The sequence below is a fragment of the Rhinolophus sinicus genome, chromosome 3 (assembly GCF_057876585.1).
Source record: "Rhinolophus sinicus isolate RSI-liver-muscle chromosome 3, RSI-T2T, whole genome shotgun sequence".
Classification (NCBI taxonomy): domain Eukaryota; kingdom Metazoa; phylum Chordata; class Mammalia; order Chiroptera; family Rhinolophidae; genus Rhinolophus; species Rhinolophus sinicus.
Window position 1 is genome coordinate 94,368,676 of NC_142503.1, and position 25,800 is coordinate 94,394,475.

The 25,800-nt window shown below is 45.4% G+C and overlaps 1 protein-coding gene across 1 annotated transcript in view; it reads right to left on the bottom strand.

The window, feature by feature from the left end:
- The window catches only part of LOC109460015 (general transcription factor II-I repeat domain-containing protein 2), a 372,825-nt gene that overhangs the window by 229,843 nt on the left and 117,182 nt on the right, over positions 1 to 25,800 (bottom strand). The window lies entirely within an intron of this gene.

A 25,800-nucleotide genomic window follows, 5' to 3' on the forward strand; every position in this document is an offset into this window, starting at 1 on the left:
CCTTGGCTTGTGGCCCCCTCCTTCGTTTTCAAAGTGCATCATTCCAGTTTTTGCTACGTTGCTACTTCTGTCTGTAGTGAATGTGTTCTGCTCCCATCTCTAGGAAACCTGTGATTAAATGTAGGGCCACCAAGATGGTCTCTTCATCTCAAGATCCTTAACTTACACTTGCAGAGTCCACTTTGCCATGTGGGTGACATTTACTGTCCAGAGATTAGGGCTTGGACATCTTTGGAGGTCGTTATTCAGCCTAGCGCATTGAGCTTTGGGCTCCCCCGTAAGTTTTGTGCCCGAGGTGAGCGCCTCACTCACCTCTCCCTAGTCTTGGCTTCAGCGCAGTGGAGGACTCCGGAGGACTAACTTCTGGTGGCATAACTAAAAGTTTGAGGTGAAAAGGCTCCGACCAACCTGCCCCTGAGGCCAGAAGCTGGGGCTTAGCAAGGCCAGCTGCAGCTGATGACTTTCGTAGACCTTGACTAGCACCTTGGAGCAAAACTCCTTCCAGGCCTTTCCAGGAGCAGGTGGTTGGACCCCTTCTTTGAACCCCAAGCCCCACTGAAGTCTTTTGACACAGGTTCTTTCCCAGACGGTGGTGGTGGTGGTGGTGATGTAGATAGTGGTGATATAGCCCACTGTTGAGTGCTTTATTTAAACAAAGAATAAAACTGAAAAATCTTTATTTGAATGTAATGCTCAGCTTACATAAAAATTGCAAAACTAGTACAGAGAGAGTCTGTAAACCTTCACCTGGCTTCCTATAAACAAGGGGAATGATCAAACCCGCACAGGAACACTGGTACCACATGATGAAGTAACCCATGGATCGTATTCAGGTTTCCCCAGTGTTCCCACCCATGTCTTGGTTCTGGGTCAGGATCCCACATTTAATTACATTTAGTTGTCGTGTATTAATGAAAGTTTTACACAGCTATTTTGATGTTGCCATAACAAAATGGACTGGCAACAGTGGAAAACCGTGTGTTTTTGACTGCTAGGTAATCGGTACAGAACACCTCTTCCTCCATCCCATCCATGACCCTCCTCTGATGCTCCAGCCATTCCCAAATCCCACCCCATTTTCCACCTGGTGCTTGAGTTTCATCCTGCTCTCACCCTCTCATCCCCAGCCTGGAGATCAGGGTTGGTAGGAGAGGAAGACTTAGAGTTGGGGATTACTGCGTGAGGGGATATGTGTCTATTGACAAGTTTCCAAGTCGTGAACGTCCATGTGTACAAACAGAACTCCCATCAGGGCCTAGTGCACCAACCCTTTCTATGCCAAGAGAGGCACCGATGGCCATTCTGGGCTTATGCCCAGATGGACTTACAAACAGCTTTTGGGGGTGCACCTCACAGAAAGTGCCTCTGCACTCAGAAATTCAAAGAGCTAAATGTTTAAAATTTTAAAATTAAAATAATGCACACAAAAGGATGCATGTAACTAAAACTTATGAAGCATAATTACAAAATGTCCACAAACGTATGACACAATTTAAGAAATAGAACATTACCAATATCTTTGTAATGATTTGCATTTCAGTTCTCAAAAAGATGTCAGGTACCTAGGGTCAGCACTCTATCACTAATTTTGATGAGCCCTGAGCAAATTTTCTCTGTTCTCTAGACATCAGTTTTCTTGTCTGTTATAAGAAGGGTTTGCTTGGGAAGACCTCTGAGGGTTCCTTCTTTTTAAAGTTCTTATTCCAGATCTGGATTAAAATGAACTTAGCCAAAGACTCTTGAAAAAAATGTCTTCGGAAAGCATTTGTCTTACACTCACACGCTTATGGCCAGTTACCCTCAGGGCAGAGATGAGTGTGATGCAGGCATCTTGTTGGTGTGACATTCAGAGACATCTTTTCTGAGACCTGTTTACTGAGAGGTGAACACTCGGGCTCACCTGTGGCATGTAGGCTGAGCTGCTGGGACAGTTCCTGGATTTGACTCTCGGGTTTTAAGCAGCCTGCCCTCCCAGGGTAGCCCTTGTTTGTTTTCCAGAATCCATGCAATTGGAATTTGCAAGCAGAGCACAGAGGTCCCGGCCTCCTGCAGCCTGAGGAGGGCCTTGGTCACCTGACGGCTGCAGGTTTTCTGGGGAGGGCACCGTTTTCTGCTGATGAACACGGTCCACCCACATGATGGGGAAGCTGCTCCTTTGATTTGTGCAGTGTCTACAAATGTGGTCTTGTTGTTCAGTGTCTTTTTCTGGCCCTTGAAGAGGTCACAGAGGTGGCATTTGAGGACTTCTGTGAGCCGGAGAGGGGGTCATTCCACAGCATGGCAACCAGGACATCCCTGAGTGTAGTTGTGGAGACGGCCAGGCTGGGAGGAACTTCTCTTTAATGCCTGGAAAATTACTGGGCTTTTGTTGGTCACCCTCTTTGCCATATGGTCCTGAGCTCCAGGCTTGCTCTGTGCCTGCAATTTGAATTACACTGGTATCTGGTTTGTACTCCCAGACAAGGTCCCTGTTTGATCAACCATCCACCAGCTGTCCACTTTCTCTTCCCACCCCTTCCCCACAACCAACCCCAGACCCAAGTGGTGACACGTTTCATTCTCATGGACAGCTCATTGTTATGGGCAGAGGGGGTCAGTTCCAGCCCATTCTCTGCAGTGGCAGGGGCTGTGTGGCCTTCACCTCTCTGTCCTCTGGGCCGGGCACTGTTGGCAGCTCAGGCGTGCTGCCTTGCCTATGCAAGCACCTGCAGGTGTGCGGAAAGGACGACTTGCGCAGAGAGCAGAAGGAAGAGTAAATGCAGCTAGCAGGTGTGTGCCTTCCTAGGTGGAGCGGGTAGACACTGGGGAGGCCCAGCCAGCCTCTGCAGGGTCTTGGTCCTAAGGCTGTTCTGCCCGCGTGTTTGGATGTTGTGATGGTTAGTTTTATGTGTCAACTTGACAGGGCCACAGGATGCCCAGCTCTCTGATTCAACGTTATATTTCTGGGTGTTTCCAGAAGAGATTAGCATTTAAAGTGGTGAATTCTAAAGTGGTCAAGCAGATGGCCCTCCCCAATATGGGTGAGCACCATCCAACCTGTTGAGGGCCCGAGTAGAACAAGAAGGCAGAGGAAGGCAGAATCGGTTCTCTGCCTGACTGCATGAGCGCCGACATTAGTCTTCTCCTGCCCTTGCACTGAGACGCACGCTCTCAGGGTTCCTGGAAACCCAGCAAAGCCAGTGGTATAAACACCACTCTGAGCCCGAAGGCCTGAGAACCAGGAGCCCTGGTGGTGTAAGTCACAGACATCTGGGAATCCCAGGACCCTCTCAAATTGATATGTAAAATTAACCATGACACCTGATTAGACAACCATGCCATGTAACACCATCAAGGTGACTACCCCATTGCATTCCGACAGGGAGATGGCATTATGGTGGGTACATACACCAGGGGGCAGGACTATACTAGTCTCCTAGACTGCTGTAACTCATTACCACAAACCTGGTAACTTTAGAACAGAGATATATTCTTTCACAGTTCTTTGTTTTTGTTTGTTTATCTCTTTTTTTAACTTTATTGGGGTGACAATTGTTAGTAAAATTACATGGATTTCAGGTGTACAATTCTGTATTACATCATCTATAAATCCCATTGTGTTCACCACCCAGAGTCAGTTCTCCTTCCATCACCATATATTCGATCCCCCTTACCCTCATCTCCCACCCCCCATCCCCCTTACCCTCTGGTAACCGCTAAACTATTGTCTGTGTCTATGTTTCTCATTTGTTTGTCTTGTTCTTTTGTTGTTTTTGGTTTATATACCACATATCAGTGAAATCATATGGTTCTCTGCTTTTTCTGTCTGACTTCCTTTGCTTAGCATTATAATCTCAAGATCCATCCATATTGTCACAAATGGTCCTATTTCATCTTTTCTTACCGGCAAATAGTATTCCATTGTGTATATATACCACATGTTCTTTATCCAATCATCTATTGAATGACACTTTAGTTGTTTACATGTCTTGGCCACCATAAATAAAGCTGCAATGAACATGGGAGCACATACATTTTTATGGATATATGTTTTCATATTTTTGGGTAGATACCCAAGAGAGGTATTGCTTCATCATATGCTAATTCTATTCTTAATTTTTTGAGGAACCTCCACACTGCCTTCCATAGCAGCTGCACCAGTCTGCATTCCCACCAACAGTGTATGAGGGTTCCTTTTTCTCCACAGCCTTTCCAACACTTGTTACTATTTGTCTTGTTAATGACAGCCATTCTGACTGGGGTGAGGTGATATCTCACTGTGGTTTTTATTTGCATTTCTCTGATGATTAGTGATGTTGAGCATTTTTTCATATGTCTATTTGCCATTTGTATGTCCTCTTTGGAGAAATGTCTCTTCAGGTCCTCTGCCCATTTTTCAATTGGGTTGTTTGTTTTTCTGTTGTTGAGTTGCATGAGTTCCTTGCATATTTTGGATATTAGCCCCTTATCGGAGGCACTGTTTGCAAAAATCTTCTCCCATTCAGTTGGTTGCCTCTTTATTTTGTCGATGGTTTCTTTTGCTGTGCAGAAGCTTTTAAGTTTCATATAGTCCCATTCATTTATTTTAGCTTTTACTCCCATTGCCTTTGGAGTCAAATTCATAAAATGCTCTTTGAACCCAAGGTCCATAAGTTTAGTACCTATGTTTTCTTCTATACAGTTTATTGTTTCAGGTCTTATGCTTAAGTCTTTGATCCATTTTGAATTAATTTTGATACATGGTGACAGATAGCAGTCCAGTTTCATTCTTTTGCACGTGGTTTTCCAATTCTGCCAGCACCATTTATTGAAGAGGCTGTCTTTTCTCCATTGTATGTTTTTTGCTTCTTTGTCAAAAATTATCTGTCCATATTTATGTGGTTTTATTTCTGGGTTCTCAATTCTATTCCATTGGTCTATGTGTCTGTTTTTCTGCCAATACCATGCTGTTTTGATTATTGTAGCCCTGTAGTACAAACTAAAGTCAGGGAGTGTGATACCTCCATTATAGTTCTTTTTTCTTAAGATTGCTTTGGCTATTCAGGGTCTTTTGTGGTTCCAAACAAATCTGATGATTTTTTTGTTCTATTTCTTTAAAAAATGCCATTGGGATTTTGATGGGGATTGCATTAAATCTGTATATTGCTTTGGGTAATATGGCCATTTTAACTATGTTGAGTCTTCCAATCCATGAGCACAGAATGTCTTTCCATTTCTTTGTGTCTTCTTCAGTTTCTTTTAAAAACGTCTTGTAGTTTTCAGCATATAGGTCTTTCACATCCTTGGTTAAGTTTATTCCTAGGTATTTTATTCTTTTTGCTGCAATTGCAAAGGAATTGTTTTTTTGTATTTATTTTTCTGAGATTTCATTGTTAGTATATAGGAAAGCAATGGACTTTTGTACGTTGATTTTGTAGCCGGCAACTTTACTGCATTCGTTGATTGTTTCTAAGAGCTTTTTGGTGGAGTCTTTAGGGTTTTCTATATATAGCATCATGTCATCTGCATAGAGTGATAATTTAACTTCTTCATTCCCCATTTGGATGCCTTTTATTTCTTTCTCTTGCCTGATTGCTCTGGCAAGAACTTCCAACACTATGTTGAAAAACAGAGGTGATAGGGGACAGCCCTGTCGTGTTCCTGAACGTAGAGCAAAGGGCTTCAATTTTTCACCATTAATTATGAGATTAGCTGAGGGCTTGTCATATATGGCCTTTATTATGTTAAGGTATTTTCCTTCTATACCCATTTTATTAAGTGTTTTAATCGTAAATGGATGTTGTATCTTGTCAAATGCTTTTTCTGCATCAATTGATATAATCATATGACTTTTGTCCTTTATTTTGTTTATGTGATGTATTTTATGTGATGTATCACATTGATCGATTTGCGGATGTTGAACTATCCTGGTGCCCCAGGGATGAACCCCACTTGGTCGTGATGAATAATCTTTTTAATGCATTGTTGGATTCGATTTGCTAAAATTTTATTTAGGATTTTTGCATCGGTATTCATCAGAGACATTAGTCTGCAGTTTTCTTTTTTTGTTCTGTCCTTACCAGGTTTTGGTATCAGGATAATGTTGGCCTCATAAAATGAGTTAGGGAGTACTGTCTCTTCTTCAATTTTTTGGAAGAGTTTGAGCAGGATTGGTATTAGATCCTCTTTGAAGGTTTGGTAGAATTCACTAGTAAAGCCATCTGGTCCCGGACTTTTGCTTTTGGGAAGGTTTTGGATGACTGATTCAATTTCATTACTGGTGATCGGTCTGTTTAGATTTTCCAGTTCTTCATGGTTCAGCCTTAGAAGGCTATATGTTTCTAAGAACTTGTCCATTTCTTCTAGGTTATTGAATTTGGTGGCATATAGTCCTTCATAGTATTCTTGGATGATGCTTTGTATTTCTGTGGCGTCCGTGATAACTTCCCCTTTTTCATTTCTGATTTTGTTAATTAGTGTCTTCTCTCTTTTTATTTTAGTGAGTCTAGCCAAGGTTGTCAATTTTGTTAATCTTTTCAAAGAACCAGCTCTTTGTCACATTAATTTTTTCTATTGTCTTTTTGTTCTCTATTTCATTTAGTTCTGCTGTAATTTTTGTTATTTCCTTTCTTCTGCTGACCTTGGGTTTCACTTGTTCTTCTTTTTCTAGTTCTTTAAGGTGTAACATGAGGCTATTTATTTGGGAGTTTTCTTGTTTCTTGAGATAGGCCTGTAATGACATAAATTTCCCTCTTAAAACTGCTTTCGCTGCATCCCAAAAATTTTGGTAGGATGTATTTTCATTGTCATTTGTTTCTATGTATCTTTTTATCTCTTCTCTAACTTCTTCTTTGACCCAGTCGTTCTTTAAAAGTATGTTGTTTAATCTCCATGTATTTGTGTGTTTTTCTGCTTTCTTTTTGCCATTGATATCCAATTTCAAAGCCTTGTGATCAGAGAATACGCTTGGTATGATTTCAATCTTCTTAAATTTGCTGAGGCTGATTTTATGTCCCAATATATGGTCTATCCTTGAGAACGTTCCGTGTACACTAGGAAAGAATGTATAGTTTGATGTTTTAGGATGAAGTGCTCTATAAATGTCAATTATGTCCATTTCATCTAATGTGTCATTTAGGGCTGCTATTTCGTTATTTATTTTCTGTTTGGATGATCTATCCATAGCTGTCAATGATGTATTTAAGTCCCCTAATATAATTGTGTTTTGGTCAATTTCTCCCTTTAGTTCTGTTAGTAGTTGCTTGGTATATTTCGGTGCTCCCCGATTGGGGGCATAAATATTGATGACTGTTATGTCTTCTTGTTGTACAGTCCCCTTCACCATTATGAAATGTCCATCTTTGTCTCTTGTTATCTTTTTCACCTTGAAGTCTGTTTCATCTGATATCATTATGGCTACGCCTGATTTTCTCTGGGTACCATTTGCTTGGAATGTCAATTTCCACCCTTTCACTTTGAGTCTATGCTTGTCCTTGTAGCTGAGATGTGTCTCTTGTAGACAACATATGGTTGGGTTTAATTTTTTGATCCAATCTGCTACTCTGTGCCTTTTTATTGGTGAGTTCAGTCTGTTTACATTTAGGGTGATTATTGATATGTGAGGATATCCTGTCATTCTATCTTTAGTTTTCTGGTAAGGCTGTGTCTCCATTGTTTCTTTGCCTTTTTGTTGTTGTCTATTATTTCTGTGTGGTGGTATTCTATGATGTTTCCCTCTGTTTCTTCTTTTATTACAGTATATATTTCAGTTCTGGATTTTTTTTGAGTGGTTACCCTTAAGTTTATTTAAAAGAAAGTTTGATATTTAGAATATTCCGTTTTCTTCAGCACGCTTACTTTCTCCATTCCCGTATTCCGGTTCAGGCCTTTACTCTCCCCCTTTTTGAGTTTTGGTTGCCACAAATTGTCCCTGTTGATGGTGGTCGAATAGCCTCCTTTAGTATTTCTTGTAGTGCAGGTCGTGTATTAGGAAATTCCTTCAGCTTCTGTATGTCTGGAAATGTCTTTATTCCTCTTTCATATCTAAATGATATCTTTGCTGGATATATTATTCTTGGCTCATAATTTCTCTCTTTCAATAGTTTGAATATTTGGTTCCACTCCCTCCTGGCTTGTAGAGTTTCTGTTAAAAAATCTGATGATAATCTAATGGGCTTTCCTTTGTAAGTTACCGTCTTCTTTTCCCTGTCTGCTTTGAGGATTCTTTCTTTGTTGTTGATTTTAGACAGCTTCAATACAATGTGCCTTGGAGAAGGTCTGTTGGGATTGAGGTAATTAGGTGTTCTATTTGCTTCTTGGATTCGAGGGTCCAGTTCTGTCTACAAGTTTGGGAAATTCTCATCGACTATTTGTTTGAATATATTCTCTGTTCCCTTCTCTCTTCTCCTTCTGGTATGCCCATTATTCTTATATTGCTCTTTCTGATGGCGTAAGAAAGTTCTTGTAGAGTTCTTTCATTTCTTTAAAGTTTCAAGTCTCTTTCTTCTTCCATCTGTGTAATTTCCAGGTTTCTATCTTCGATGTCACTGATGCTTTCCTCCATCTGGTCAACTCTACTACCTAAGCTGGTTATTTCATTCTTAATTTCTTCTATTGAGTTCTTAATCTCCAGAAATTCTATTTGGTTCTTTTTAAAAATTTCAATCTCTTTCGTAAAATGCTTATGCTGTTCTTTGATTGTGTTTCTGAGTTCATTTAACTGCCTATCTGTGTTTTCTTGCATCTCTCTGAGTTTTTTCAGAACTGCAATCTTGAATTCTCTGTCATTTAAGTCACATATTTCTGTATCTTTAAGTGCCTTTTCTGGAGATTTTTCACTTTCTTTCTGAGCTATCCTGTTGCCTTGGTTATTCATGGCAATTAATGATTTACTATTTATCTTCCTAGACATCTACAGGCATGGCTTCTGCAACAGGTTGATAGGAAGAGGTCTTTCTTTTGTTTTCCAGTACTTGTTGGTAGAATGTTTTAATTTTTCTCTAACTGCAGCTTATTTTTCTTCCCCCACATGGTAGTGCTATGATTTCTCTGCACTATTCCAGCTTCTCACTCAATGGGGGGATTCCCTGGGAGACGGGCTTCTCCTCTGTTAATAGTTCATCTAGGTCACAGGGCGCAGTGTCCCGGTGGGTATGCAGAGAGCTTTTGATGTTCCAAAGCTCTTCCAGCTCCAGATTCAGAGCCTGTATGTTTCAGCAGTTCTGTTTACTCCTGTAGGGATCTGCCCAGATAGGTGGGGTCAGGGGCGGGGTGAGTTGTGAGAGATGGCCCAGAACAATGGCGGCGACCACCACCACAGCCGGTCCTGCTTCCACAGCTCCCTCCCCTTTGCCGGAACTAGTTGAGCTGCGAATCTGTGTTTGAGGACCACAGTTCTCAGAACAGCAAATATTCTGTTCTTTTGATCTGACACTGCTACTGTTCTACTTCTAGCACAGGGCAGGTGGGGGCTGGGCGAGCTCTGGGAGAGTAGGGAGGGGGCAGCTAGTCTCAGTGCCTAAGGCTTCCATTTTCTGCTTGGAAGTGAGGGCTTAAACCACCATTTTCAGCCTTCTTCCCTCAGTCCTCTCTCCAAGGTCTCTGCCGTGAGCGTTGGGTTCAGCCGTGTTATATGCTGCCCCCTCAGCCCTGTGGGCCATAAGCGGAGCCCTAGCAGTCCGAGTTCTTTCTCTCCCGCAGCTGCGGTAGTTCCGGGAAGCAGCGAGCTCGGAGCACTGAGCTGGGTCTGCGCCCTGTGCCCGCGTGGCTCTGTCTCCGCACTTCTCCCTTCCCTCCTCTCCTGCTTGCGCGATTCGCCCACCTTTAGGTGAATTCAGTATGGGCCTCTTCGTCTTGCCTGTCTGCTGTGCATGGAGTCCTTTGTGGAGTTATAGTTGTTTAATTTGTTGTAAATTCCAGGGGAGATTTTCAGAGGCTCACCTCTCACCACCATTTTGATGACGTATGTCTTTCATAGTTCTGTTGCTTGGAAGTCCAAACCCAGGTGTTGGCAGAGCCATGCTGTCTCCAAAAGCACTAAGGACGAATCCTTTGCCTTCTCCTGGCTTCTGGCGCTGCTGGCAATCCTTGGTATTCCTCAGCTTGTAGAAGTATCATTCCAGTCTCTACTCCATCATCACGTGGGTTCTCCCTGTGTGTTTCTTCTGTGTCTCTTCTCCTCTTATATAAGATTATGAGTCGTATTAGATTAGGGTCCGCCCTAACACAGGATGACCTCACCTTAACTTGATTACATCTACAAAGACCCTATTTCCAAATAAGGTTGCATTCACGGTTACAGGCAGTTGGGACTTCAACATATCTTTCCCAGAGACACAACTCAACCCCTACAGGGGCCATCTCATATTTATGCTCACCTCAGAGGGTGACATTGGTTTGGTGCCATTCAAACAGGGCCCCCCAGAGGAGAAAGTCAGAGCCACCCCGGGCGGAAAGGCAGGGCTGAACAGACCAGGTTCTGGGTTCCTGTGGAACAGCCACACCTCCTCCTGGTGCAGCCTTGTCCTGAACTGTTTTATGCCCTGTGGCTAAGCTATTACTGGAAAATAGATCCCATTGCTAAACAGGGGCCTGAAAAGCCCTGGATGGAATGGTTTCTAAAGGGCCCTTTGGATGTTCTGGGACACTCTTCAGGCCCCACGTAGCCAGAGGGCACGGGAGGGGCAGGAGGGATTTGCTGTGGCTGAAAGGAGCTTTTCCTGGGTCCACCTCAGAGCCGGTGGAGATGGGCTTCCATTCCCTCCCACTTGCCTTTCTGTGTCTCTCTCTCCAGGCAGGTCAAGGAGCACGGGGCAGGTGGTGCTAGACCTGCTGGCACTGGCCAGGGACCAGCGTCCACCGGGGTTCTGAAAGGCAGATAGAGCAGGTTCTCTCTGGTGTGGCCTGTGCCCCAGTGAGTACCCCAACGAGAACAAAATCTGAGGGGCACAGGTGGGGGGTGTATGGGGGTAGGGGTGGGAATCTGCAGAGATCAAATCCTAAGGGTCGGAGGCAGGGGCACACGGGAGGCTGTGGACCCAGGGTGAAAGCCGGGAAAAGCTGGGGCTGAGCTGGAGCAGGGAAGGAATCCCTGGGGAGGGTCTTGGATCAACTGGTGTGTGTGCCTGAGGCTCAGTGGTGCTTGATCATGCGTGTGTGATATGAGGGGTGGGTTGTCTAGTTTAAAAAGCCCATGACACAGAGACCCTCATCCGCATCCTCCAAATTCTAAACACCCCTCCCAGGCCCCGCAACCCCGAGGCTTCACCTCAGTGCCTTGAAAAACGACAGAGGTTTTTCTAGATTTCTCTTGGAGAGAGATAAAGCATCTAGATGCAGAGTGCTGAGGAGGTAATGGTGGATGAAATGAAACAAGTGTTGCTGAGATGTGGAGAAACTGGAACTGCAGGTGGGAATGTAAAATGGTAGAATTACGTTGGCAAACAGGTAGCAGTTTCTTAAAACACAAACACACCTCTCTCATGTAAGCCAGCCATTTCGCTCCTAGGTATTTACTCAAGAGAAAGGGAAATACATGTCCATACAACGACTGGTACTCAGATGTTTGTAGCAGCTTAATTTGGAATAGCCCACAAATAGAACACCCAATTGTTCACCAGCTGGCAGCTGATAAACACATTGTGGTTTAATCACACAATGAAATACTACTGAACAACGGAAAAGGATGGACTGGTGATACATGCAACAGCGTGGATGCACCTTCAAATGACTCTGCTGAGTGAAAGAAGCCAGACAAAGGAGAGCAATACAGCAAGAGTCCATTTATATAAAACTCTAGAAAATGCAAACTCATCTGTTGTATCAGAAAGCAGATTAGTGGTTGTCTGGCCACAGGGCTGGAAGGCAGGGAGGGGTCGGAGGGAGGGATTGCTAAGGACTCAGGGGAACCTTTGGCGATAATGGATAAATTCACTATCTTGATTGTGTGATGGGTATCTACGTGTGTCAAAACCAGTCAAACAATATACCTTAGGTATACGCAGTTTATCATATGTCAGTTACACTTTCATGAAGCTGTTTAAACATGACAATAGAAAAAGAGCTAAGAGTGGGCCTCTGCGGTCCCTGAGATTTCTGACTGGAGGAGGGTGGAAAGCAGCGCCCCCAGACCCTAACACTGCATACCCAGCAGCTGTTTGCTTAGTGTCCTGGTATAACACACCCTCCATCTGCAGGCAGCTGAGTATTTGTGCATCACTGTAGACTCCCCGGGTGGAGCTGCTGCTCTGAAAACAGTCAGACAGCCCTTGTGAGGCTCATAGGCAACATTTCTTGCCCCCTGGGGTCCGTTCCATGCCTTGATGAAGGCAACATGTATGAAAAATAAACGTCTGATAAAAAATCAAGTGGATTCCTGAATAGGGTTTTAAAAGCATACGTGGTTTCCACAACCTCCCCACCCAAGGTGCCCAGTGAGCGCGGAACTCACAAGGTTTAAAGTCATTCTCCCCTTGGTTAGGCCTCTGAACTCTCAAAGCATTTTGCTGGAACTCGTCTTCTTCTGTCTTGAGGCTGGGTGGGCACAGCTCCTGCAGCCTGGGGGTAGGAGATACAGGGAGAGTAGAAGTCTTTGAAATCTGGTCCAGTAGAGGCACGTGGACTAGCAGGAGATGGAAAGTGGTGGCGGCTAACACAGGTGTCAGACCCCAGCTGGTCAGGCCCGGGGGCTCAGCATAGTGCACAGGGGATTCTCCAGCTCATAGAACCAGGTGTGAGAGATTCTCGGAAAACCTGGTGTTTTTAGACAAAGACCAACCAGCTTGCTGACACACTGACTTGGGAAGGCCAGGAGATGCAGGCTGTCCCACGTCAGCGTCCGTTGGTAGATGGGTACAAACGGTGGGCAATTTGGCAGCATCCATTTAAATTGAAATGGTATATGCCAGTTGATGTAGCAGCTCGCTTTCTGGGGCTTTATAATATAGATGTCCTGAAACATACAAGGAATGACAGGATCTAGAAGGGTATTTATTGCAGTGTTGCTTGTTAACAGTAAAAAAAGAGAAAACAACACAAATCTCCATCCAAAGGAGAAGCACTAAATAACATGGTCCACATACCACGGACTGTGCAGCCATAAAAAATGAGGAGGCTGTTCTGCACCCACAGAGGCCAATCTCCAAGAATATTATTGGTGAGAAAAGCGAAGTGTTGAGAGGAACGATGTACATGGCGTTATTGTTTGGGTAAAAAGTATGTACACACAGACATGCGTGTATATGCCTGGGAAAGGGGGCATGATATGAGCAGGAGGGGGCAATGGAGGTCAGCTCTCCACCTCCCACCTGCCTCCTGCCCCAACGGTGTCTCCCCATGCTACAGGGAAGGTGGGGGACACCCTCCACACCCACCCCAGGTTCAGATGCATCTGAGTGAGACCCAGCTCCCCGCCCCCCGAGATAGCCCAGGGCCCCATTCCTGCAGGCCTGACCAAAGGACCTCTCTCTCTCTGTGGCTGCTTCTGTTCAGGCCGTCACTTCCCACCTGGCACCCCTGCCTTTGTCTCCCCGTCTCCACCCAGCCTCCAGAGTGATCTACCTAAAGCATGAGGCTGACTAGGCCACTTCCTTTCTTAAAAGCATCCTTGGCTCCCCATTGTACCCAGGATGCAGTCCAAACTCTGTCTCACAATGTAAAAGTCTACCACGACCTGGCCTGGCTCACTGCTCCTGACTTGGCACCATCTTTCCCGTGACTTCCCAAGCCATAACCGCACTGAGTGAGTCGCTGGCCCTGTCGGGTTCTAGGGCCCTCGCTCTCTCTCCAGTAGCTGCAGTTTCCTGCCTGAGCACTCCCACAAGGTCATTGATTCATCTGTGTGTGCCTGGTCCGTTATGGATACATTCTCCTTGAAGGACTTTAATGAATGGATGTTCGGTTCTTTCCTTGGGCCATCAAAACTGCTCCACATCTGCACCAGCCCTGCTCTGCTGGTGGCCGCTCTGGGACCCCAGGCTATCATAGCTGTCCAAGGCCAGTATTGGGATGGGGTGGAAACACCCCTTCTGCTTCGATTCCTGGGCCCAGTATGGCCTGGGCCCTTATGCGAGGCTGAATTCTTTGAAAAAGCTGGTTCAGTTTTAACCTGTAGCCTTTCCTCCTTTATGGATGGTGGTATGAATCTGAGGGCTGAGTGAGGGACAGGTTTGCCCAGTAGACATCGCGTCCTTAGGATCCATACACCCTCTGTCACATAAGTCATTGCTGCTGGGACAGTTGAGCAGCCAGGTTTCTTTCCCCTCAGGATGAACTGTCTCCTGTGAGGGTGCTTTTGGCCCATCCTTTTTGTCCACCTGTGTCACAGGGCACTATGGCTTCAGACAAGGCTCCTTTGTTTTTTTCCCCCAAAGTAGACCTCAGGCCAGAGAATTTGCATCCTGAAAGGACTAGGGGTGATGGTGGTGGTGTCATCTGAAATGGTCAACCACAGGGTAGCATTTAGTGTGCGTTTGGTGCTAAAAACAAGATGATGGACCCCCAAAGGGAGTCACTTATGCTAAACCCCATGTCACCAAACTGAGACTTAATTACAGTTTCAGCTCTCCCAGAAGTGGAATCTTAAACCAGTCAACCAGGAATCTCCTGATTAGCATTAGTTAGATCTGCCTACTAGAGCCCTGCCATCCCCTAAAAGGAAAGTAACCTTGCAATAACCAGTCTGCTTTCCTGCCTAGTACAAATTCCTCGTTCTGCTCCCTTCTGTTTATAAAACCTCTTGCCTGGCACAGTTCTTCAGAGTTCCTTTCTATCTGCTAGATCGGATGCTGCTTGATTCATGAAGTTGAATAAAGCGAATACGATCTTTAAAATTACTCTGTTGAATTATTTTTTTAACAATACTAAAAATCCACAAACATTTTGTATTTTACTCTGCAATATATCCACACTTGCTTTATAAGAAAATACTATTCAAACTCTGCTGCTGGAACTATGGCATGTGGACTGGGAGCTCAGGCATACTTGGGACTCGTTAGACATGCAGACCCTTGTCACCTGCACCAATCTACTGAATCAGGATGTAACAGGCCTAGCTCCTGGGTCAACCTGGTTTCTTTCCTCCTGGGACGAGTTGTCTTTTGGGAGGGCTCTTGTGGCCAGATAGATGTCCCTACATTACGATTTGGGAAGCACTTTGAAATGGCTTATGATTCAGGAAGAGGTGCCCTCTTTACCCTGTGGGTACCAGGCCCCTGGGGTTCACAGACCCCAGTTTGAGACTCACAGGCCCAAGTAAAGGTGCCACTTCATAACATGCTGGCGTGGTAGGGACACGCTCTTTAGTTGGCCTCCCAGGAGGGTGGATTAATGACTAGGCATTTGAAACTTTAATAATTGTTAACACTTACTAAGGCTTAGCATGTCCCAGGCACTAAGTGCTTTCCATGCATAGCTCCTTTAGTTCTCAGGTGAGACCCATATCACAGAAGAGGACATTTGCAGAGATAAAGAACTGGGCCACGTCACAGAGCTAGGAAATGGCAGAGCCACATATAGTGTCAGGCAGAGAGCACCAGGGAGCTCTGCTGATGGGTCATCATCTTAGTTTCTAAGCTCTAGCCTCCCCACCGTCATCACCACCAGTTCCCCCTGTATTTGGAAAGAGGAGAAGAGAGGGGTGGGTGGTCGCACGTGGAGGAGGAGCCTGCATGGAAGGGCACTTGGAAGTGGTGGAGGCCAGTGGTTTGCAAAGCCTCTTTTCTGGACCAGTGGCATCAATACCACCTGGGAGCTTGTCAGAAATGCAAATCCTGACACCCTTTCTTCCCACACCCCTTTTCTGGGAGTGGATCTGTTTTTTACCAAGTTCTCCAGGGGATTCTGATGCTAGAGTTGGAAAGCCTTGATCTAACTCCACACCTTCATTTTATATCTGAGGAAACTGAAACCAGGGCCAGGGAATGGTGCTCACTCACAGACAATTGATGAAAGAATACAGATCGTCAGTGCTCTCTCCCATGTCGCACCGCTTCTCCAAAACTCTCTGATATTTGAGCTCACCGTGCATATATTTGAGTCTGAATGGGCCAGAGACATGGAAACTTCACACCCCAAATGAGGCTACCGTGTTTCCCTGAAAATAAGACCTAGCCGGACAATCAGCTCTAATGTGATTTTTGGAGTAAAAATTAATGTAAGACCCAGTATTTGTTATATTATATTATTGTATTATATTATAAGACTGGGTCTTATATTATAGTAAAATAAGACCGTGTCTTGTATTAATTTTTGCTCCAAAAGACGCATTAGAGCTGATTGTCCCACTAGGTCTTATTTTCAGGGAAACACAATACACTGTGAGGTCCATCTTAGGAGGGGTTAGCAAATGGTCTTTCCTGGGATGTGGGTCAGATGCAAAGTAAATAAAGGCAGTGCCAAATGTCAGCACAACAGGTAATTAAGCAGAATGACTGTAAACCGTTAATAAAAGAGAAGGCAAGTTTGCTTAGGATGAGCCGCAGAAGGGACAACCCACTCACAGCTAATTCAGGATCAATCCCGCAGCCCAACCATTTTCTCCAAGGAAAAACAATCGCTCTGTGTTATTTTCCCCCAGTGTTGATTTAAACAAGCCCACTGAAATCTTGAACACATGCAGTGGCTTTGCAGTTGCATTGGCCATTTATTTAAGCAACTTTATTTTCAGAGCACCCAAGAGGCTCTAAGGACTTGGCTGACTTTCGGCAATATGTTACTTTATGGCTGCCGACCTCTGTCTCGGGAGTGGGTTGACCACTGCCGCCATTTTACAGATGGGGACAATGGAAAATCACAAAGGGTAAGCCGTTTCCTCCTGGGCATACAGTGAAAAGAGGACTGGTTTTGTTGGAACTTAGAGTTTTTCAAATGATGGATGGTGGTCCAGTTGCCCACCCTACCTCCTAGCACAGCTCAGGGACAGAGTCTCTGGTGTGACTTCCAGCATTGCCTCCAAGACACCCCTTGGCCTGACCCAGGAAGAGCCTTTAGGTTCTTTATCCTGAACTTGCCCACTTCCCTGCTTCCTCATTGCCTCCCCACATAGCTCCCTGGGCACTGGCCTCTGTTCAGTCCAGCCACTTCTGATACCTGATATTTTACTCCCTGGAGGTAGCATGACTGAGCAGAAAAAGCAAGGCCTTTAGAGTGACACAGACTAGGTTTGAATCCTGGCTCCCCCACTTACTAGCTGTGTGACTCTGGGAAGGTTACTTAACTTCTATGAGCTTCCAGCTCTCATCTGTAAAACTGGAGACAAGAGTACATACGGATTGCTGTGTGGATTAAAAGGACCATGTATACAAACCACTGAGCTCAGTTATGGGGATATTGGGGGTGAAAGTGGTTGTCGTGGCTATTCACTCTTGGATTGTGAAAGAATTCATGAGGCAGGTAGAAATACAGAAGGATGATTTATTAAAGTAAGGGAAGGGTCAGCTGGGCAGAGTCTGCTGGAAACTACTGTGCTGAGTCTTTGTTTTGTCTGAAGTTTTACATCCTGGTTAGAAGGGTAAAACCCTTCTCTTACTTTAATAATTTTTCTAACCAGGATGTAAATTGCTTCGGTCAGTAGTGGAATTTTCTATTGAGTTTTTTCTATTGAGTTCTGCTTTGTGGCGGGAAGTTGCAGTTAAACTGGTTATCACAACCTTTGCATATGTTACGTAGATTTAAGTTGGAGCCAGGAGTGGATCCCACACAGATGCAAAACCTCTCCCAAGTCACAGGGCTGGCATGGCAGAAGTAAACAGAACCATTGAAACTGCGCAGTAACTGTATAGTAAACAGAGTCATTAAGATTTAGTGACAAGGAAGATAGGCAAAGAAAAGAGAAAAAAACCTTTCTAAAAGTCCCAAGCTAAATTATACTTGTTAAAATTGAATTTTACAAGAGGTCCAAATCTCAAAATAAAAGATTAAGTGCCACCATTACAATCCCTCCTGTCTTATCAGTGGCGGTGGTGGCAGTTCTGAGCCCTTGGTTGGGCCAGATGTGGGTGGGCGGGCATTCAGGGAAGCACTGTCACCTGTCAGACCTCAGGACCTCCCTCCTCGGGTCCAACTCCTGTGGGCATCCTGCCTCCACGCCCCACCCCTGCACCCTCTCCCCTTGGCACGCTCCTGCTCTGCAGGCCCTCCTGACCCTCCAGCCACATCCTCAAACCACATGGCTTTACCTGGTTTTTCTGGAGAGGCAGAGCCTCTCTGGGATCCTCCACAGAGGGAGAAACTGGGGGAGATGAAACGTGAAAGAGCGGTGAGGGGACAGATTTAGGGGCCCAGGAAAGCAGGAAGGAGCACACACGCACACACATTTGCTCACATTCATATCCAGATGCACACGCATATATTCGTACAAAAGCACACACACGAAGAGATGAAGAGCTCACTTTTGAAAAGCTTATCTAGAATTTGGAATCAGAAAATTGAGAAGGAGGTTATTTTAATTCCAGTGTTAATGTAAGCTCAGTATCATTCTGAAAAATGCCATTTTGTTGTGAATTGTATAGAGATGGGCTGGCCATCAAGGCTCAGAGCCTCTAAAGGACTAATCCAGCCTGTGCAAGTGGGATTTCCCAGCCTCTTCTACACGTTTCTGCCCTGCAGGGGACTGAGAACAGACTGTTTAGGACCCGAATCAGCTGGTGGGCAGACGGGCCAATAGGAGACTGTTGCTGGGGAAATACTGCTCCATGCAAATGCCTCTGGACTGGGGAGGGGGCATCAGCCAGTTGCCCTTCTCTTACTCCTTGTCTCGGTCTCTCAGTGGCCGTGTTCTCTCTCTCTCTCTCTCTCTCTCTCTCTCTCTCTCTCTCTCTCTCTCTCTTTCTCTCTCTCTCTCATTAATAGATCTTACCCTACAGAAGTGGGTCTGTAGTGGGCACAAGATTAAGCCAGCAAAGCTGACATACCAGATTTTTATGGCTTACACATCTCTCTGGGGGTGAATTCAACAGCACCTCATATTATTTTGTGTGTGTGTGGGGCTGTCTCATTCCAGTGTTTTCCAGGACCTTTGCTGAGAGAATGAAGCCTCAGGCTCAGTGCCAGCCAGCCGTGGGCAAGATTGGGAGCAGTCCATTAGCCACGAGCAGCTGCCCTGAGCTCTGCACCTGCTCTGATGATGGACCCCACTGGGCTTTGGCAGCCGTGTGTGTCCTGAACTGATGTGTGGCTCCACTTTCATGGCCCAAGCTTGCAGCATATTTCCACAATAAAACCATGATGGAAGTTAATTGCCTGCATTGCTTTGCAATTGAACAGGTCCATAAAATGTTTATTAGGTGCAATTGCAGGGACTGAACGGGTGGCCAGTCGCTTGGCTTTGCGCTACAGCAAACATCTGAGGGGTCCCTAGGCAGGGAGGTGTCTTAAAAATGGCTGATGTTGAGCTTTCAGAATGACTTTTTCAGAGCTGTTCCAAAGCTTTCAGAAGATGGACTTGGTCATTTACTTGGGAGTTCTAGCTGGTGGTTATGGAGGCTGCTAAACTTCCTCAGTTTCTTCTACTAACATTCTGAACATTTCAGTTTCCAAGAGATATTTGGAAGTAAGTAGAAACCACTTGGTATTCAGTTGCATTGGTCAGGATAATTATTGCTAACTGCTGTAACAGAAGAACCTCAAATCTCAGTGGGTTGGACAACAAAGGTTTATCCTTCAATCCTGTTAAATCTCCAGTGAGAACTGACAGGAGCCTCTGCTCCACACAGTCCCTCAGCGACCCAGGCTGAAGGAGACATCATTGAGGACATGCCAACTCTGAGGTCTCTGTGGAAGGAGAAGGGAGGGATGGATGGAACCTGTGGCCTTGAACTAGAAGTGACAGGTATTATTTTGGTTCACAGTCCACTGGCCAAAACTACTGATATGGTTCCAACCTATCTGTAAGTGTGGCTGGGAAACAGAGGTACACCTGGCATATTTGGTGAACACTGACTTCTCTGTCATAGCAGTTCTCCTTGTGGGAATGTGGGTACCCTCTCCATCAGTACCTTACTATGGGGTGGTGTCCACTGTCTGACTCCCAGGGTAATGAGAGGAATTAATAAAAGACAGACCCAGGAGCATCTGTTCTCTGGGGAATGACGCTCCTACCCACTACATAAAATCCAGCTTCCCCAAGGAGTGGTAGCAACATAGTGCTGTCCCAAAATCAGAATTGCTTGGGAAACTTAAAACCAGGTAGCTGTGGGAGCTGAGCCTAGAGATTCTGAGGGCAGGTCTGCAGTGGGGCCGGGTTTGGGAAACACTCTTAGGCTGATGATGCTGACAAGAGAAAGTCCATGAGTGAATCATCCTGTGGGGCTGAACTGCAAGATTCCTGAGGAATGACAATGCAGCCTGTCTGTCCCTGCAGACCCTGGGCAGAGGCTTCAATAAGCATTTCACAGTTTACAAAGTACTTCTGATTATTCGTTTATCTCTCACCCCAGAGTCTCAATGGCTCTCTGAGGCAATATGCAAATAAGTTATTATCCAAATACCAGTTATTATTATTATGGGCAAGTGTGTTACCCACATCTTATGGATGAGGTGAGGTTAAGTGATTGGACTAAAGTGGCAAAGCCCAGTGACCAAGCTGGGTGTAAATCTTGTTTTTCCCAACTCCCTATCTGTCAGTCTCTCCATCATGCCAGACCACTTCCAGTCAGGTTATCTGCTTCCAGAATGATGCTATACCCCTTCCTTTCCCTGTCACATTCTATTCCAATTCCTCTTGGTGCAAATTGGACAGGCTGATGAAGAAGGAGCTGACATCTAGTCTCTTCTCGCAAACCATGGTTGGAATAAATGATGAGTCGTCTAAGACTCTAGATGGTTCAGCAGAGAACATTGTATTGAGAATCAAGGTCGAAGGAAACACTGTAGACAGGTGAGAGCTGTACATTTTCTGTGACAAGTTTTGGGCAGGCAGCAATAAAATGCCTCATACAAATATCAGAATGCTAAAAAAGTCAATATAACACAACATGAATAAATCTGAAAAACACGATACTCTTTGAAAGAAGCTTTACACAAAAGAGTATGTGATGTGTCATTTCATTTATGGTAAGTTCTAAAACAGGTGAAACCAATCAATAGCGATTGGAATTAGATCAGTGGTTGCTTCTGGGGTTAATAATACAGGCAACTTTCTGGGTGATGGAATGTTCCAGGTCTTGATAGAAGTGCAGGTTACTTAGAAATGAGCATTTATCAAACTGATTGTTATAAACTTAAGACCTTCATATTTCGCTGTAAGTAATACCTGAAGAGAAAAGTCAGTACATTAAGACAATTTTCTGGAAGATAGAAGGGACTCCTGGAACACTGGTATTTAAAGACTAGGTAGAAGAAGGAAGATGCAAAGAAGACTGGGAAAATAGTTAGAAGTAAAAGGCAAAGTCACAGAGCCTGAGTGTACCCCTAAGAATAAGCCTACACATAACCCTAAAACTAACTCTAGTCTTAGCCCTAACCCTAACCCGAAACCTAAGACTACCACTAATTATAACCCTAAACCTAGCCTGAATCCTAGCCTTAGCCCTAACCTAACCCTAACCCTAACCCTATTCCTAAGCCAAAGGCAGTTGGACTCAGTGGGAATCGGCAAATTGAGCCTGGTGAAGCTGATATTAAATGTCTCTGTTTTATTCTGTTGTCCCCAGGATAAACAAATGCGGAGGACTTGGAAAAAAACGCAGAGCGGGAATCTCAGCATCCTGCCGCGGAGGTGACTTTCAGCACAAATCATCCCCTTCCACAAGAAAGTCAACAGGCTCTCTAACGAGGTACCTAAATGGAATCTTTCCTGCGATAAGTGCACGGTGTTGTTACCAGCACACATTCTCAAAACACCAGAATCACCAGTGTTGGGACTGGAAGAGACTGTCTGGCCGTTCTTTGCAGCTCCTCTTTTGACAGATGGGAGACCAAGTACCAGAGAAGAGGAGTGACTTGCCCGAGATGACTGCGAGGGGACTAGAATCCCATTCTCTGTTTCCCCCAGTAATGCTGGCTTCCACCATTTGTCAAGTGGGGTGATCAGGTCAAGCGTTAAAGCCAGCCGCTGCACAACACCAGGGGGCGCTGTTCTTTTTGCATTACATGTGAACAGCATCTTCTCCAAGAGATGACATTTACATTGAAAGACTACGTGAGTGGTTTCCCCTGGATTGGGCAATGGCAAAGCCTTTTTTATACCACAAAACTGGAATTTATTCTAAAATTATGGAAGTATCTCCCAGGACTGGACATCAGGAAGGGATTGGAACCAAGTCCTGGGAACCAAGTACTTGTCTCAGCCCCCTCTCTACACATCTGCCTCATTTTGTCTTTTGTGCAGACTGGTTTTCTTTGTGAGAAATCCATCTGCAACTCCTAAATCACCCATGACCTGGCACATTACCTCGCCGTCATTCAGTTAAATTTCAGATATTGGTGGAAAGATTCTAATTGGTCTGGTCGATCGCCCTTGGTTTAATCCGCCATGGTCAGTGGGGGCAGGATGAGGCAGCAGTAACCAGGACGGATGGTGGTGGTGGCGGGAGAGGGGACGGCAGCTATGGAAGGGAGGGCTATGCAGACATCCCACCTGACTTTCTGAGGCCCTGAGGAGAAGGCTGGGGTGTGCCCGGTCTCTGGGTTTAGGGATAAATATCACACCAGTGTCTTTAAAATAGATATGTGTTATAAGCTGTTTTAGACACATGTAAAGTAACACGTAAATCACACACCAGTGATCACTGTACTCAGAGCTCAGCTTAAGAAACAAAGCTTTATCAGCAGAGTTGGAGCCCCTGCCACCCCCCCAATGTCATCTACCTGCTCTTTGGCCCCCAATATCTTTGGTGGAATCCAAACTGTGCAACTTGGGGGTTGGCGAAAGAGGTGGCAGTGAGGGGAGGGGCTGGGCTGGAACATTTGGCAAAGGTGGGAGGGCAGAGAAAGCTGATTTGGGGGTTGGAGAAAGTCTGAGAGAGTGATTAGTTTGGAAGGATGTGCTCAGAGACAGACTTGGGGATACAGACACTGGGGGGACCACAGGGAGGAGAAAATGTTGGAGATGGCCAGAAGCGATCTCAGCGAGCAAAGGAATACCTCTGGTGCAGTTCTGGGGAGTCTTACTTTACTCATCCACCCAGTGGCTCTTCCCTAATGTAGAAATGGGTAGAAGGGCTTTACTTAACTCCATGTGCCATTTCGTCCCCAGGTGTTCCTTGGGCCGGAGATAGGAGGAAGGACACTGGGTGTTACTGCCCCCTACACCAAATCTTCTGAGCAGTCTTCCTGATTTTCCAATTCTGTCCCTTTGCTCTGCACACCATTAAAATGCCCCCGCAGGTCTAATGCTTTGGAAACACGTGTGTGAAGGAATAAACTCAGTAAACATTTTAAGTAAAATATGCACATCATAGGAATGAAGACTCGCACATCTCTGATGCCCAGAGGCTCGCCTCTTGATGTGAGCACGTGGCTGCATTTTTGAGTAGCAAAGGCGGGAACAAGGCTCTGGCATAAAAGTGCCGTCAACTGAGGAGCAATTCTCGGCAGCCATCAGGTTTGAGAGGGACCCTAGTTGTCCGTCTTCTCAGTGGGCCGCTTGTTTACTTTGCCTGATGATGTCACCTGGCTCTCAGTGTGTTTGAAATTCTTTAGCTATAAAACGTTATTTTAGCATAAAAATGAATAAGAAGGTCAAGGAAAGAAAACCTATTGCAAATCTAACTGTGCAAGAGAAAAAAGAGACCATCCCCAGGCAATCACTTCCAGACAGTGTGGTAGGGAGGTGGCTGCTGCTCACGCCAGTGGGCTGCAAAATGTCTATTGATTAGCCGTTCCAATTGCGATGAGGCTTGCCAAGAGGTCCTGGGAAACATTAAGAAGAAGAAGAAGCAGTTATGGATCACAAGGGGCCCTTAACACACACGGGATGGGGGGACGGTGCGTCTTCTTCACCTTCCACAGAGGATGAATGACAAAGGAGATAAGGCAGATGCAATGGCGGTGTTCCCTGGGATTTAATCGTCTTCCCGTGCAGTTTTGTTCTTTTCAATAAAAGTGGTTCATTAAATCTAAACCCAACTGTGACCGTTTTTTGTTTCTTTGCAGGATTTTTTTTTTTTTTTCTTTACAAGTGACTTGACAAATTGGAAAATGTCCTTTGTCAGTTTTCCTCAGGTCTGGAGTTTTCATCTATCAAATATCAAAGACCTGGAGGTCTTCAGGGGACAGGCAGGGCTGTTTTCTAGCTCACTTTCCAGGTGTCAGGAGCCGTGGTTTTGGCTAGGCTGTGGTGAAGGGCGTCACTGGGAATAAGGCTGGGGGCTCCCTAGGAGGGCCACAACTTCTCCTGGACCCTGGGCTGGAGTAGGAGAGGGCAGAGATGGCAATGAGGCGCCCTCATTCCCTGCAGTTCAGTTACATTCAATTCAACAAATATTTATTGAGCGCCCACTATATGCCAAGCCCCCAGCTGGGCTCTGATACCTATGGCAAAGTGTTTACCCACATGACCTCACACTGGCCGGGCCGCTTGCCTTCAGTGAGGGCCTCAGCTCCCCCCTTTACCTGATGGGTCCTTCTCTGCTCCTGAGGGCCTGGGTTTGTCCACATAACTTAGTATAAAGCAGTTGTTCAGTCAAACTTTTCAGATTGAATGAAATAGAATATGCTATGATCCAGTAGACATTTGCCCAGGGGACTGAGGCTTGGGTAACGGGAGGAAAGTTTTCCAAATCTATCCCATCCACAGGGAAGGTAGTGAAGCCCTCGGTATCTCAGAAGACAGGAGGAAGCATGGCACCATCCAGCTGCAATTCTCCTCATCCCCGACTGCCACTTACTGCACAGACAAATGATAGTGATAAGAAGAGAAATCAAAGAAAGATTGCCGGGGCCAGCCCGGTGGCTCAGGCGGTTAGAGCTCCGTGCGCCTAACTCCGAAGGCTGCCGGTTCGATTCCTACATGGGCCAGTGGGCTCTCAACCACAAGGTTGCCAGTTCAATTCCTTGACTCACGCAAGGGATGGTGGGCTCTGCCCCCTGCAACTAAGGTTGAATATGGCACCTTGAGCTGAGCTGCCTCCCGGATGGCTCAGTTGGTTGGAGCGCGTCCTCTCAACCACAAGGTTGCTGGTTCGACTCCCACAAGGGATGGTGGGCTGTGCCCCCTGCAACTAGCAACGGCAACTGGACCTGGAGCTGAGCTGTGCCCTCCACAACTAAGATTGAAAGAACAACAACTTGAAGCTGAACAGCACCCTTCACTACTGAGATTGAAAGGACAACAACTTGACTTGGAAAAAAAAAAAAAAGCCTGGAAGTACACAGTGTTCCCCAATAAAGTCCTGTTCCCCTTCCCCCCCCAAAAAAAAAAATTGCCTGCAATCTACCACCCTAATGCAGAAGCGATCCTCATTTCCGCCCCATGTTTCTTCTCTGCTTTTGTTCATAGGCATAGTTTTACATTGTTGTAACATCATTTTGTTTTCTGCTGGAAAAAATCAGGAGTGTTCTTTCAGGTTATCTTCATAATTACGGTCCCCAGTGGCTGCACGAGTCTCGTGGGATAGGCGTAGCATAATTTACTTAACGTGTTTCCTCTTGTTGCCTGGATGGGCTGTTTCCAAGTCTTTACTTTGATGATAAAGGTAATAAAAATGTCTCATATTCAGTTACAAAACAGTTGTGTATATATGTTTCATTCACTGCTTCCAACAGCCTGCAAGGTGGATGTCCTGCTTTATTGCAAAGGATTACAGAGGACAAGTGGAGGCTGAGATGGTTAAGAGGCAACAAAGGTAACAAAGGAAGGAAGGAGGCACAACCAGAATTTGAGTCCAGTCTTTTTTTTGAAACCAC